Here is a 16,623-nt window from a genome sequence, read left to right as displayed (position 1 = left end):
TCCAGTTTTCACTACAATCAATTTGGTAGATACAACACACTGTCACCGGCAGTGCTGAAAATCTCTTCCCAGAAAAAAATATTAAATTCATTTTCTATTGTGTGAAGGAACCATCAACTTAAAATTTAATCAAAACCAGCTAGACTTTTTAGAAGTTATGACAAAAACCTCCTACTATGCTTATTCTTGGGCTACACTGTTAATTCCGTGTCTTTAAAAATCACATTGCCTATTTAAAGTCTCCACATGAGAAACTCAGAAAGACAAAACACTCAATATACAAAGGAAACCAAAATTAAAAAAACCCTCTGCCAGACATAAAATATGCAAACAAAAGTGAAAGAGTATCTTACAGTTACAGCGGCAGTATTATTTGTGGTGACAGAAAAAAGAAATATTTTCAAATGTAAGACAATTTTAGTCTCAATCTGCCTGATAATTTTATTGAAAATTTTCTTCAGAGCATACTGCACTTCTGTAAAACAAAATAATTCCAGGTACTGTCCTGTAATTTAACATCACAAGGGCAGATCTTACTGGAATAGGTAAAAATAGCACTAGCGAACGTGCCAGAGGAGAGTCTTTCCACTATATGGCCAGTGCTTAGATTGCAACATCAGCTGGCTCTCTTTTTATAACCTCTTGATTGCCAGTGAACAAGTTACACAGTCAACTTAAGGTTTGAGAAATCTAAGAAGTAAGCTCTGGAACTCACTTTCAACTGAAATCAATCCACTGTATCACTCTGACACAAACACTTTGTTTCAGCATGCTATTATTGCCTGTGTAAGCTTTATACTTGCTTCTAAAGCATTTAGCACAGATGAATGATGTAATTCAGAATATGGTTTATTTTTTGTTAAATGTCAGCATAAAATTAGAGGCTTGCACACTTTGTTGTTTCTTTTGGCTGCAACACACTCGGGAAGCTACTCAACTTACTATATTCTCTCGCAGCTGCACAGGTGCCATCCTCCAGTAAACCCATTTTGGCCCATTTCTGCAAACGCACCCCCTCAACTCCAACCACCCTGGAACAACCACTCCCTAGCATCTGAACTCTAGATGGGTTTTTTTCCATGTTTCCACATAAAGATAACAACTGTCATAATATGAACATTTAAAACTGTTAGATCAGTGATCAGAGACAGAAATGTTGTTTTGCTAGAAGATATTCATGCTCCTTAGCCAGCAGCTTGACTTACAGATGACTGAAATTGCTTAGCTTTCTAATTAGGTACAAGGGAAACCAGTATCCTCCCATCTTCCACACCACAAACAGGTTTCTGCCGGCTCATGCCTACAGATTGGTATTGATTGGAGACAGCTTTCAAAAGTTATAGGAGAGGGAGATAGGGAGGGAAAAGCAAGCTATGAAAAAGCAGGATGTCACTTAGCTTGCAAAGATACTATTACATTTTTTCCCTCAGTCTAAGAAAAACTGAATGATCATCAACATATTTAACTCTCCTTTAGTTTGAAAGTGCTGCCAAAATCAAAAGTATGTTTCTTAATTGCACACAGTGGCCCCAGTACTGTGTGTGTCTATATGAAGAAATACACATAGGTCTAATGCAAATTCAAAAGCAGACAGTTTAGACACATTTACCATGCTTAATGCACGAGTTTTACAATACAGGTTTTACAAAAAACCTCATAAAATTACAACAAAGAGCTGCCAAAAAAAGCACTGATTAAAAAAAGGTATTTTAATGGGTTTACGAAACAGATTAGACTGTAGGAATTCAAATTCTATCAGAAATTATCAAAATAAGGAAAATATTTACCTGACATTAATTTTGGCATTAACAATTGCTAGGTAAATTCTGAACTTCTGGAATTCTAAAAAAAGGTTTTACAGAATCTGAAGTTGGAGTCATATCCTATGTCATAAACATGATCAACTTTCAGTGAAACTCAGAACAAAGTTTCTAAAACAAAGTTTTAAAAAAAAATCAAGCTGTTACTATATATCAAATACACCTTTTCAACTGGAAGCTAGAGAAGTAATCATAGGCTCTTTCATCTCCACATTAAGTGGAATTAAAATCTACCTTGCTTTTTCAAGAAATTTATAAAAATATTTTATTTTCTATGATAATTATTTGGGAATAACGTAACTAGCAGTTTTTTGGGTAGCAATAAATTAGGAATGTTAAAAAATTGTTAAAATATTATTAACTAGTATTTTTTCTTCCCAGCAACATTGCCACCATTGAAGCTTCCAGTCTAATGGTCCTCCCTACATTTGCTCTATTACTTTGCAGGACTATCCCTCTGTGTTCCTACATTTCTGTAACAATTCCATGCAAACAAAAGGGAGTACACGTATATTCTTATGTACTCTTATGTAAAATCTCACACGTAGTTTCACCTACACAGGAAAAACTCTAGAATAAAGCAAAAAGGGTGATGATTTACTTGTTTGTCCAACAAGCAGTCACAGTGGGGGAGACAAACTTCATCCCTTCCACAGGTAGTAAGGGAGTAAAGAGAGAGCAGTACCTTTCCTGGTACCCTAATAGACTGAAAAGGCCACTCTAGAAAATATTGAGAGCACGACCAGTCTTTGAGCAAACACTGTTAAATGATTGAGAATAAAACAAGAAAGTTGAATATGCAAAAACTAGCTCAAATTACTGATAAGAGTTGACAGGGACATATACTGGAAGCAAATTACTAGCAAAATAAAAGACGTTACAGAAAAATAAAAAGGAAGATTAGTCATATATTAAAGTTTCTCAGCATATACCTAAATGTTAGCCCTACAAAGGTACAAAGGCATTAGACATCTTTCTTCTGTTTGCGCACTACCGTGCATCTCCCTCTTGCTAGTCCCTCCTCCAGCTAAGTGTTCCTAAAGCACTCATTTTCAAAACTCTACCTTGTTCTATAGTGAAAAAAATTATGTAACAGAAAACTATAATGGGGGCTCTGAGCCATTTTTTAAAGTCTAAACCTCTGAGCCAGCTTTAATTAATATGGTTAACCCCATGCCACACCCAACTGCAAGTTAGTGAAGCAACCTCCCTCTAGCTTGTGAACTAAATATATACAAGATGTCTCAACTGCTCTTAACCGATACTACGTATTTCAATCGGAATGCAATATTAATTAACACCCTTTTGTCAGCTGTTTGTCAGAAATGAAATATTTTAGGGTCAAACCAATAGCAAGTATGCAACATAAGCTGAAATCTGAAATGAAGCAATGTAATGCAGTAGTAAGAGAAAACAGGCAGCACTACCGTAATCAACTCAACATCTGCAGAGAGCCACAACACAGCAAGTGAAATGGTTCCACAAAGCAATGAAACCGAGAACAACAACAACATAAAAAGGGGCTTCTATCAGAAGAGCTGGAGATACAGGTCCCATTTGCAGATTTTCAGATAGTGCAAAGAAAACAAGGCAGACTCACTCACACACTCACCACATGCATAGATTATTTGCAAGGCAATTCTAAAACTCTTTTGCTTGAAGTTAAAACCAATCAGCTTTGATTTAACTGTGCTACTGCTCTGCAAGCATGCAGGATACTTTTGGAACATGCATAGGAGAAATGGCAGAACACAGACACACCTGCAACTGCAAACAAATCCAATGACCTGCATTTGCCACGGTATTGTTCTACATGAATCCAGAGGTTTTCTACGTTAAAATCTTAGCTCTAAGAAGCTTGTCATTCCCCATAAGCAAGCAAAAACCTCTGGAAAATTTATAATTCAATCACAATGACTATGTTGCTTAAAACCCTGAAAAAAGGATACTCACTTATGTAAACATTCTATTTATTAATCATCAGTTATAATTCTCAGCTCTGAAGTCTACCAAGAAAATGCTTTACTCATTTACAAATGACTCGAGAACAGCACTTTGTTTATCCTTGTCTACTGTATGCATTGCAGCATTTCAGTACACAAGATGACCATATTCTATTAAACTGTAAAAGGTCAGTACACACTGCTGCAATAAAATCAACTTTGTGTGAAACAGATGACATTTATGGTACAAACACTATATTCAAGTCACTAAAGGAATAAACGTGCCCCAGCTGCTTTTCAAAGCAAAATCGCTGTTTACAAAAAAATAGTGTATGCAGCAAGAGCCAACAGAGCACTGAGAATTATTCACAGAACTTTGTCCAAAACAGACTTTCTTTTCAGAAAAACTAGGAACATCACTAAATACATATCTGGATTACCCATACAGAATAAGTTGTATCTACACTTCATGCTGTCTCAAAACTCATGAGCTAATGCATGCTCATTGCTAAAATACCTTGTTAATTTGTCATAAAGCTAGCATTTTTACCTGATTTCCTAGTGTTACATCAACTCCTCTTTCAATTAATTTCTAGAGCTGACAAAATGTTTCCACAACCTTATTCAATACACAATGGATATATTTCATACCAGAAAATACTGAAGGGTTTTGCGTAAGCAATTACACAAAATCAATCAAAATCGGTACAATGCAGATGTAAACACGTCTGCTCATTTACAAATTAAACTTAGGTGAAACTTACTGAAATCATGCTTAAATTACCATGCTTGAAATTTTAGTTAAATCACAAGTTTTAATCTTGCTTTGACTATTTTTGTTACTTCCCTGAATAAAGATAATTTTGACTTATGCAATTTAATGTTTTTACGAGAAATAGAACACTGACTTCTATTTCTCTTCACAATTACACAGCCTTTACATTTCTGCATTTTTAAGTTAGAAGATGGTCCAGGAACTTATTTCTTACAAAACAATCATCCTTTTCAATTATTCATTTGTTTCAAGCTGAATTCACACGGAAATTTTGGAAATTCAACTGCACAAAAACATGTTACCCTTGTTTCCTAGGCAACTGGTCTTAGGTGATCATGCCACCCAGCTGTCCTTCTACCTCTCCTACAGCAGCTCTTGGACATATTAGCTTATTTCAACTAAACAGTTAGGCAGAGGCATCAAGAGTAAGAAATTCCCACAGGCTATGGAAATAGGAAGCCAAAGCACGGAAGAATCCTTCGCTCTTCTGGCCTTTTCATCAGCCGGGGCACCACAGCACAAACCTTTGGCGTGCCAGCTGCAGCAGCACATCACCACGTGACAAAACCAAACCAAGAAAAAACCCTCCCTCTTGCCTAGCTGGCAGGCCAGGAAGGTAGACAAGCAACCTAAGAACAGAGGGAGAGGAGGAGGAGAAAAAATCTGGAGGGTGCTTAAGTAAGGCAATATCGAAGATGGAGAACCAAGGGGTGCTAGAGGTGTTACAAAAGTGTGGCAAAGGGAATGACTGAAGGTGTCATGGAAGAGAAAGATGGTGTGTTTGCAGCAGAGGTGATCAGAGACCCAAATACAAATCTGTATTGAACTAGACTTTGTTAGTTCATTTGCTCTCGTAATTTTATTAGGAATATAAAAATAATTTAAACATTCTGTATCTATAACACAAAAGTGAATTTATCAGCACAACTCCTGCATTTGAAACTAACTGATTTATAGACTTATTTATACATAGTAATTCGAACTAACAGCTTTTGGTTCCCATCTCCTACATAAGTTTTAGAACCAACAGCTCTCATCACCTCAATTTAATTTGTTTTCAAAGACAGAAAACAAGGAAAACTTGTTTTTTCCTCAACTCCTGGTTTCCCAACAGTGAAGGAGCCAAACAAATAAACTGGGGGGAGGAGGGGAGTATATGTCCCAGAAGAAACTAGTGCTGATTTAGCATATCAAGAAGTGCTGACCAATGATTTCCGTGGGTCATGTTTGTGGTTTATAAAATATGAGTTATTTTAATACGTTGTAGTAAGCTCAGGCCCTGAGACAGCTGTAACTTCATATGTAATTTGAATAGACTTTGTTGTTGTTAAAGAATAAAAAATGGAAAATTACATGTACACACCAAAGGCATTCAACGGAAAAAAAAAGTTTTATATCTTCTTTGGAAAAAAATAGATATTTTCTCTGCTACTTCCAGATTTTCTTCCAAAGCAGGTTAGTCAGCAGTGTTGCACAATAAGTTGTCCAGTCCTGAAGATATTAAGTATGGCAACAAACCATATGAAAAACACATTCCAGATTTCTGAAAGCACCACTGCTCCAACCCAAGTAAGCTAGTTCACATCTGATTTAATAATCTAAGATTAAATTGCTTACCATATTAATCAGTCATCCATTTCATGAACATATATACAGATCCATACCTTTTTTATTATTAAGTGTAGCCTTAGGGTTTACCTACAGAAAATATTCATTAAGACAAACTAAATTAAAGCCACTTCCATTCTGAATGGGTGTCCACAGAATAGATTTAACTGAACTGCCTGAAATTAACCCTCACATTCACCAATTCAATATTTTCTTCTGCACCAACACTGCAGACATGTCTTAAAGGATAAGCATGTCCATTCAAATTATATCCTAGTTTTACCCAATAGGTAAAAGGTATTTTAGGCAATATTTGGAGCTGAGTTTTTCAGAAGCATTAAAATAAAAGACATTTTAAAAGTCTTCTGTACAAAACTATTTTCAGATATTTTAAGTTGGCTTCGGTTTTTGAAGAATCTTAGTTTTACTCCATTACAGACCCTTCTTGTTTTGCATACCTACGATAACCCACAGTTGCATCTGGAATGCACGCTGTGCTACAGCAATTCCACTACAACTGGTTTTGAGGTCTCACTGTCCCAGGTAAGGTCTCTGTATTTACAGATGTCACTTAAAGGCTAAGAAGGAAAAAAAATTCTACACAAATTATTTAGCCTGACATAGGCAAGACGAACAATGGACAAGAGACATGCTGCTATTAGCACAGGCAGGTTATTTGTGTGTACATTTAAACTGTAGATAAAAAGAGTCCAGAAACAGTGCAATCTTCGAGCCCTGGCTCTGGAATAACACCATTTATACATGGCAAATTTGTAACAGTTTAGAAGAAACTGGGAAACTAAAGAATCTTACTCCAGTTTTCAAGTGTCTTTTTTTAAACTGAATCCAAGTGGAAAAAAAAAAATCAAGCAAGCAGCTCAAACCGAAGAATGCCTAAGCAGAATGCATTCAGTTATGCTAATACAACTTAAACACATTTTCCGTTCTCGGTTCAGAAGACAGTAGATCAAAGAAGGTTAGGGAGTCCCCGCTGGAGGCACAGGACCGACAAAGCTGCCAGCAACGAAGCGGAGACCCGAGGAGGCTGGGCAAGCAGAGCCACCGCTGGGCATCCCCCCCCCGCCGCCACCAGGGCACCATTCCAGGTGCTCGCTCCTGGATGCCCGTTGCTCATCCCGCCCGCTGGCCGCCACAGCACCGGGCCGGGCGGTGCGGGGCCCCAGCCCCGGCGCACACCCGCCTCGGCCGCGCATCCCCCCCACCAACCCCCGGGGGGCGGCTCCGGCCCCGGGGCTCCGCGCTGGCACTGACAGGCGGCGGCCACGACACACCTCCCCTCCCACCTGATCCGCCGCAGCCGCGACGGGCCTTAGACGCGTCCCGTCCCCCCCCCCCCCCCCCCCCCCCGCCGCCCCGGGCTTTTTGGCACCTTCCCCGCTCCCAGGTACGGGCCGCCGCGCAACCTCTCATCTCGAGGCGGGAGCCCCCGCCCGGGCCCCGCGGCGGACAGGGCGGCCCCGCGGCAGGGACGCTGGCCCCGGCGGCGGAGGGGAAGCGGCACGCACTAGACGATCCGACCGCAAAGGGCTCCGCGATGAGCCGCGACCCGCAGGTACGGAGACGGCCAATTCCCTCTCCTTCCTCCCCCGGTCCCCGTCAGGGGGCGAGCGGCCGTCCTCCCCCGCGCTAGCTCCCTCACGGCCGAGGCGGCGGCCGGGTCACTGCGCCCGGAGCTGAGCCGCCGCTGGGAGCAGCCGGCGCCGCTCCAGGCGCCAGCACCGAGGAAGGGAGAGCCAAAGAGAAAGGGGAGGAGGGGGAGCCCTTCTCTCCCCAGTTCCCTGCCTTGCTGTCTGCCGCTCACCAGCCCAACGCCGCTCCTACCTATGTCACTCCCTCCCGGCGGCTCCCTCCAGGCTCTTATCCCACTGGGCGCCGTTCGTTTCGTTCCTCATCTAAAATGGCGGCCTCACACTCAGCGAGACATTTATCCTCCGCCCATCGACCTGTCGGCACTCGGCTCCTTCCCTTTCGCCTTTTCTCTCCTTCTTTTCCCGTCCTCCTCCTCCTCCCCGCCTCTCGGCCTGACCGCGGAGCGCCGAGCTGTCGATAGAGCCCGCTCCTCCCCGCGCCCCCGCCCCCTCTGCGGGCCGCCATTTGGGAGCGGCGGCAGCCGCTGAGGCGCCGCGGGCTGCCCCCGCTCGGCCGCGGAGGGAGGCGAGGCGCTCCCGCTGCCTCTCTCCTCCCCCACCCCCAGATCGGTTCCCGAGAAGGGGTGGGGGATGAGCTCTGCCGCTGCGCCGGGGGAGCTGGAGCGGGCCCTGCCGGGGCGACCGAGCCGCCTCCCCTCAGTTCTCCAGAGGCACCCGCGGCGCTGCCGCCAGCCTGGCGTTACAGTCGCCTCCCTGCAACCCCGCGCCCCCCCGCTCAGCCCTCCCTAGGCTAAATCTCTTGGTTGTTTGGCAATTAATTAAATGGGGCGCATCGGCAGTGAGCTAGCTCCCGGGTGTGCGCGCACCGGCAGGGCCCTGCGGGCAGGGCCGCCCCCTCTCCGGGCCGACACCTGCCTCAGCCGCGCTTCCAGAATAGAGCCCGTAAGTCTTACCTGTTCAAAAGCAAACCCTGTTTCTGAAGGGAACAGGCAGAAATTCCCAAGAGGCGGTACGTGCTGAGAGGGGTGGGGTGTGAACTGCTGGGAAAGGTATCTGGGGAGAAGAAAAAAAAAAAAAATAGCGTACAACCTCTTTTCCTGGAGGAGACAGGGAACAGCTGTCTGACAGCAATCCCCTGTATGTAACTCGGCACAGCCTCCATGTAAGAGTAAAGATACTGAAGGACTCTGCTGTCTGTTGAGGTACTGCCAGTGCACCACAAACTAACCTATTTTAGGTCAGGCTTTGAAAATGTACAGTGCCGCACATTAAATAGTAAACAGTTAATTTATCATCCCAAAACAAAACTTCTAAGGATAGCCATTGCAAAATAAAACATTTCTCCTAGAACTGCTTAAAGAGAGTACATATTTGCATTTACAGTCATATAAGTTACATTAATTGTTAATTAAATAAGCACTTCTCTAAAAAGAGCCTCCAGCAAAATTCTCTCAGCCTTATTTGGGATTTCTTTACAGAAGAAGGTTCATTCTGATATAAACCAAGGCTTGAGTTCAGCTAAAGTCACATTAACCTCATAGAGGCATAGCATGGGCAAGAAAAAAAGCAGTACTGTTGGGCTTGTAAGTACCGAGTAAGAAAAAAAACATACAAAGCCTTTAGCTACTGGTGCCCTCCAGGAAGAGGTGTGGTTGCCAAGTAATAGGAGATTGAAATGGGGATGGTAACGAGGAGCTCTAGAAGGCCAAAACAGAAATTTCCATGTCTCTAGAATATTGTGATTCAGTACTTTATTCCTGTATGTTCTAGAAATTATCCATTTATTCCAGTGTAATAATGCCTCTAGTTTAAGAGACTATTGCTAAAAGAAACGATTTAACTAAACTTTCATAGCACTCTTACAAGACAAACCACATGGAAATTTCAACCCTTCTATTAGGAAAAGTGCTTATTCTCTTCTTTTTCTCTTCCCCATTGCCATGGGCTCAGACCTACCAAAAAAACCCCAGAAAATCAAATCCAGACCAAGATGGTATCTACCAAGGACAAAATTTATAAATGTGAATCATTCTTTTCAAATTCTTATAGAGCTTTTCTCTTAAGTGTCACATTTAAACTGAAGGAGTCCTCTGATGCACATGCACAGTTTACATGACTTTAACAGGAGTCGTATCCATGTATCTGACTGGGAGTTGGCCCAGGAGAAACAAAAAAACTCAAAGCAGTGTGTACAATAACTGTTCACATGGCTTAAGACTAACCATATCCATGTAATATGGTAGACAGTAGTACACATTTTGGCAAAATATGCAAAAGGAGCTTAAAATATTGTAAAATACGAATAAGAACATGCCATGAGAAGCTTAAAAAGAAAAAGGGAAAGAAAAGAAGGATAACCACTTCCAGAAGAGGTGGTTTTGACAGAAGACCATTCATAAAGTTTGATCCTTCTACTGTTTTTTTAAAAGAAGTTTAAAGGATTGTAGTCATGGAACAAATGAACACAGATATGGAGGAAAGCAAGGCAAATTTCAGATAGTTAAACAATGTAGCACATGCAAAGAAATACAGTAATTACAAGAAAGAAAAAAGCAAACAAGGAAACAAAGCGAAGAAATGCAAACATTACAGCACTAAAGTAGAAGGGAAACAAAAATTGAACAAACTTTCCAAAATAAACTGAAAATTATTAGCATTCTTCCTGAGGTTGGTCTGGTTTATGTTTGTGTTTAGTGGTTGGGTTTACAATAGGTTTAACATGTGAATGTCCAGGTATTAGACTTTCATTTGTCCAGGCATATAATCAAATCTTACGTTTTCACTATCTGAAGTGTTTTCTACCTCTATAAAAAGCAGGCTGAGGAGTGATTAGAAAGAGAACGAGAACAGTGCCACTAGGGTTTAGAGTGGGCTAGTGACTAACTATTATCTTGAGATACGAGGCAAATCTGTCTAGGAGTTGTAGACTTGGGAACTCCCTTTCATCCAGTGGGTATGTCACACAGGCAAAGCCATCTCAGCTTCACAGACTTCAGTTTCCTCATAATTAAAAATGGGATGGATGATACTGAGTGACGATCTTTGAGAAGAGTTTTAATACTGACTGCTGAAAAGAAACATGTAAAAGTTAAACCTATTCTTTATTTGTTGTGGTTCAGTTTGCTATATGCAATATTCATGTATTCTCAGTCTACTTAACTGTGATTACTCGGGGAAGTCTCAAAAAGTATAAAATGTTTCAAGTGACATTGCATAACCTTAATTGTATCTTCAGTACATGAAATATCTATAAGCCTCAGAAGAATGTGTAGCAGGAATTAGGAGTGTAATGCTGGCTGGGAAAAAGAAGCAATGTATATACACACTTTATTACGGAATTTTGGGTATCAAATCTTACTCCCTTACTCCTCAAGCCAAGGATTGCTATAGACAAACTTTGCCATTTTATCCAGGGTTATTCAATCTGAGCCACATTCAAAGCATTATACTTCTGCATGTTATTTTGATATATGCTATAAATTATTCTCTTACTCCCCCATAAGATTTTTTTTTTTTTTGAGTAAGAGAACATTGCTTAGGAAAAATTTAAGTCAAGTTAGATACAAAAGAAGTCCAACGTACAGAGGCCATGAAGAAAGCAGCCTCAAACAAATCAAGCAATAGCAACCTGAGAGAAGTACTCCAAATAAGGAATATCTTATTTGTATGGTGGTACATAAACTATTTATGTTTTATAGTTCAGCTGAAAGACTTTATTATTTCCCCCCCATTGAAGGGGTGGGAATGTAATTTATAGTTTGTTTGGGTTTTTCATGCATTGTAGAATTTAAATTGCATACATTACTTTACAACAATAGGACATCTTATATATGAAGCTGTTAACAAAGCAGTAAACTTGTTTTGCTGGAACGGAAACTGTAGCACAGTCTGTTCACATTAATTATTTTTGTTGTTTTATCCTGAACAAACTCAACTTTTTATGTTATCCATATCCAACTAAATGTGGTTGCTATCTTTCTCCACTCCATTCAGCATCTCTTCAGGCAAATTGTGAAGCTAAATCTTGGGAGTTTTTCTTTTCCTTATGAAGATAACACCTGACTCCCCATAGGCACAACACAAGAGACACTTCCTTCCAAAAGCTTCAGTCTTTATCATCAGTCATAGATTAAGCATGTAGTGACTTCATTACTTCCCTGGAAAGGCTGGATTCTGGAAGCAGATCCATCTAACCAACTCCTGCACACAGAGAACTCAGGGGAAGTCAGTCAGGCTATGAGGCAGGGTTGCATAGGCTTGTGTATCTGCAGGTTCTAACCTCCAAGGATTTTCTTCAGTAAATCTTCGTCTCAGTGTAAGGTCGTGTGCTTTATGGTACAGAATGGACTGTCTGATACAAGCCTCATATATGCTGTTATTACTTCATGCTTCAGTAGCTATTTTTAAATTCACTTCAGTTTTATTCACTTGCAGGGTCAAGCCAATTTAAGTGCTTTAAGACAGTTACCAAGAGCTGTCATGCAAAGTTTCTTTTATTATGTTTTATACACACACAAGACACAGCTTGAGGTAAATACGTTGTGCCGTACTTGCCTCCACAATACTGCAAACAAGTTTTGCCTATCTGTTGACCACTTCATTCTGTATATAAATTTAAGTTCTCCTCTTTATTTTTTCCTTTTTTTCTTTGCTGCTTTAACACTTTCCTTTAAGAAACATATTTATCTAAAAAACATATTCAATTCTTTGTCAAGGACTATAATCCTCTACAGATTCATATATTCTTCCAGAATCAATTCCATCTCTAATACTATAATCCATCTATTATACTTACATGGTTCTTGGGTTGTCCTTTTATAAACTTAACAATAAAAATATTTGATGAAAATGTCAATTGCAATAGATTTTCAATAAAAGTTTGTATGGGAACACTTCAGAGTAAAAAAGTTGTATTAGCCTTTCTTCACTGATAATCTTACATGAAACATTCTTAACATTTTCAACAAACTCTCTACCAGTTTTCAGTCCTCCATATGCTCCTACTGTAATTTATGGTATTATAGATATCCAGTGTCTCTGGGCTTGTTACATGCAGTGCAGCAGAGAATTTCTACTTCTCCAATTTCAGTGCAATGCAATTTGCTTCTAGGAACATTCAGAGGCACTGCACTACCCCATCCAGTTCTCTCAGACTCTTCTCCAGACAGAGGAGTTAAGTTGCTTTCCTGAATTTTAGATACTCATTTGCAGTACTTATTACCAAGATTTAATTTTGTGTGAAAAGAAGTTGTGACACATAAGAATGCTGGTCATAACTTTGAAACCTGAGATTTAAAGCACAGGTCCTGCTTACAGACAATTGTCCCTGCTGCGTGACTCAGCCCATGTCCATTGACTCATTTGCTGTTACGGACCTTGGCTACCCATTTGTTTGCAAATGCAGTACAAGCTGACTGAAAAAAAAAAACCAAAAAATGAAAATATCACTAAAGCCATGTGGTTTCAAAGTGATCTCTGTTAAACTGTGTCTGACAGGTATCGTATTTTATTAGGTAACCATAGCTGTGGTTTTTCCCTGTAGTTGGAAATGTATTGGGGGGATAGCAGTTAGATTCCCAATAGAAGGATCGAGAATCTGGGTAACATTCCTTTCGTCACAGGCAGAACTTAGGAAGCCTCAAAGAGGAGCGTAAGACAAACGTACTAAGTCCATTGGTATACCACTGTATACCGAGAATATCAAAGCATGAAAATCATTGTAGAATAATGTTTTATAAATTTAATGTGGAGATGCTGAACTGATGGGTGTCACCTGCACATTGAATAAATACTCAGTCTGAATAAGCATTATTGGAGCTCCAGCGGGGGGGGGGATAATAATCTAGGCTTTAATTTGTTGCTATTTGAACAGTCATTCTTACTTCATAGACAATAAATACAGCACTTTGATTTATACATGCATCCTATTTTTGAAACCTAACCAAACTGGTTTATTTGGTTTATTTTGACTTTCTGAAAAAGTCTAACCACATTAAAATCTATTCAGAGCTAGGTACTACAGTTTAAAAATAACAAAGCATAAATAGCTCTTTCCTGACAAACATTTTTAGAACCTAGCCTGAATATATAATTGCTCAGCTGTAGAAGATTTTTTTATTATACCTGATACAGGACTACATAAAGAGGCTGATCATCTGATTTGGCATGACCTCAAGCTATGCATTATTTTTCCTGTGAATGGACAATTTTGAGTGTGTGGTAACTGAACTGCATTCAATACTTAGTTTCTCTTGAAGTTATTCATTGTAATAAAGTACATTAGGTTGACAGCAAAATTTCAGTTTTCTATGAAGAATCACAAGTATCAAATCAGTAGCAATAGGGTAAAACAGGAAGATGTGTGTACATGTATCTGACTGTATGTTCAAAACATGGAGGGATGATAGGCAACAAAAGAAAAAAAATTGTAAACTTCCCTTTATCTTTTCATAAATCCTATTTGTTGTGATTCTTCATAAAAAAAGCCAAACTTTTTTTTTTTTAACAGTTTTGACGAGGAACCTATTCTTCTTGTCATATGTTTGTGTTGTGTACAGAAACACGTTCTTTCTGACATTGCACTCTACTTTTATCAAAGGTAGATTCCAAGAGACAAGGGAATCAAAAGCAGTCTAGACAGCGTATCTATCCAAGCTGGTCTCCAGCACTGCTATTCCCAGGTAAAGCCAGACTAATTAGAATACAGGTATAAGGTAATAAATACCTGGCATCATTCAAAGGTTCAATGTATCTAGCAAGAAGACAAAAGTCCATTTTAGCCATGTGCATACATTCACGTACTAAGAGAAATGGAACTCTCATTTACTAGATTATGTTATAAAAAGCTATGCAAAGTAAGAAGAAAAAAAAAATATTTGGCTTTCAGCACAAGCCTATTTATCCATTGTCTTTCAAGTTCATCTCAAACATTCAGATAAACAAAGATAGGTGATCAAAGGCATACATTACCTTTGGCAATATACCCATGTTTTAGCTAGCCTTTCATACTTTGTACCTCAATGTCATATATAGCAAATTGTGCTTAGAAGGGTATGACAATTCAAAATTATGTTGTAAGGATGTAACTTCAGAAACAGTACACTAATGAAAATATGACAACAGTGAAAGATTTTTATTATTAAGCTGATTAAGCTTGGTAGCCGTACAAGTTCATAACAGATCTGTATAAAGCATGCTGGTATGTAGTATTTCAGAGCTAGACTAAGGTGCATTGGTGAAAATTTCAGTATATGCTAATGGACCACATCTCTATTACAGGTATCAGCATTATTTTTGACAGCAGCAGAACGCATCAGTAGATTTCACCATGTGAACCTTTGTAGGATGATACACCAATGTAAGTATGCTATTTTAAAAAAAATTGTATATGGATATGGCTAATTTAGTCTCTGATTAAAAAGGTGGGGGATGTTTTTGTCAGATATTTGTAATTTGTTAAGGCTTTTCTGTTGTTGTTACAAATTCATTTATCTTAGACTGGACAGTGGTAATTGAATTGATTATATGCATCAGGATATGCTTTTCCTCCAATGGAAAAGTCGATTTAATTATGTTTAAAGCTTCTAATACAAGATGATGTTCATTTTGGTCTTATTTTTTTTAATTTCTTTTTGCAAGATAATAAAAACCCAAAACAATGCTATGAGCAAAACAACTAAATTACTTGAACAGTAATTAGCAAAGACATCAGGTCAAAGGAATGCAAACATACAAGTCTATTGCTGTGCCTCACTGCAAAACTCTAGTATGCTGTGTTAGTAGATTTGTTAAATCTTTCAGCAATTGCAGAGAAATGAGTATCAACATGTCTGGTTGTACCTGAGTATTTTTAATACTTTCAAGATGTATATCTAATACTCAGATGTATTCAGATTAATTTATTCAGACATTCTTTAACTTCAAACTTATTTCTGGTGGAGACAGAAGCTTTCTATTAGCAACAAATTATGTAAACCTTTCTTCTGCATTTCACCTAAACAGAATAGCGACATAAGAACTTAAGTAACTGCTAAAACATTATTGCTGAGACATCAGTTTATTTGATAGTAAGGCTGAATAAAAAAAAAAAGCAAAATCTTTTTTGGGGACTAAAGCCCTGTTTTTCATAAAGTAAGTGTTGCTAACGTCTTTGTGAGTTGGAGTAACCTGATTCTATGTTCACACACTAATGTTCAGACAGGAAATGAAGAAAAAAAAAGGGTATTTTTTCCCCTAATATATATAAAGTTGACGGAGGAAAAGGAATTGCAAATTCTTGTTGCCAGTATATAATATATATTTACTTATAATTCCAACTTGGGGTTTGATGACTTCAACATACTACCATTTTAATTCCTCTATATATGCCATGCTATTACCTTAATTCTAAACTGAGTATTACTTCCAGTATTATAGGGTCAGCAGTGCTTTACGATGGTTCTGTAATTGAAGTAAAGTTAAATCTTTCCTGAAGCAAGTAGGGTGAAACTCAAAAGCATTATTGCTATCTGAGGAGGATCAATTGCCAAGACATCTCCCCAGGACATACTTGACAGATACACCTCTTTTAAGACTGTCTTTTGAAAATAAACTAAGGTGGATTTTTTTTCCTCCTCTTGTGAAGGCCATATAGTGAATAAGAAACAATATGACCAAAGACATCTTACGTTGGTGCATGCAGTCTTCAGATGCTTTGACCCAGCACACTCTGGGTAAATTATCTGACTTCTTGTAGCTTTCAGGATCATAGACTTCAACATTAGCTATTTTAACTAAATAGTTGGGTGAAACATTCCGTACAAAGCAACAAAGTTATTTTCCCAAGTAATGGATTTTGATTTATCAAGTTTTCAAGTAGGGTCATGCTC

At 39.2% G+C, this 16,623-nt stretch overlaps 1 protein-coding gene and 1 long non-coding RNA gene across 10 annotated transcripts in view; one reads left to right on the top strand and one right to left on the bottom strand.

The window, feature by feature from the left end:
- RAF1 (Raf-1 proto-oncogene, serine/threonine kinase) overlaps positions 1-16,623 on the bottom strand; it is an 81,199-nt gene that overhangs the window by 37,076 nt on the left and 27,500 nt on the right. For 5 of the 8 annotated variants that reach the window (XM_076345959.1, XM_076345965.1, XM_076345966.1 and 2 more), the window contains exon 1: positions 7,989-8,110. The exons of 1 other annotated variant lie outside the window; for it this stretch is intronic. The gene's annotated coding sequence lies outside the window, so the exon portion shown is untranslated. Of the gene's footprint in view, positions 1-7,988; positions 8,111-8,709; positions 8,810-16,623 lie in introns of those variants that run through there. 2 more of the 8 variants (XM_076345960.1, XM_076345962.1) reach the window with 1 other exon arrangement.
- Positions 7,574-16,623, top strand: part of LOC143163987 (uncharacterized) — a 69,248-nt gene continuing 60,198 nt past the window's right edge. For both annotated transcript variants that reach the window (XR_012996006.1, XR_012996005.1), the window contains exons 1-2: positions 7,574-7,719; positions 15,035-15,113. This is a non-coding gene — a long non-coding RNA (uncharacterized LOC143163987). The remainder of the gene's footprint in view (positions 7,720-15,034; positions 15,114-16,623) is intronic.

This window comes from Aptenodytes patagonicus, chromosome 8, assembly GCF_965638725.1.
Source record: "Aptenodytes patagonicus chromosome 8, bAptPat1.pri.cur, whole genome shotgun sequence".
In the NCBI taxonomy this organism is placed as follows: Eukaryota; Metazoa; Chordata; class Aves; order Sphenisciformes; family Spheniscidae; genus Aptenodytes; species Aptenodytes patagonicus.
This window is presented reverse-complemented; position numbering and strand designations above follow the sequence as displayed.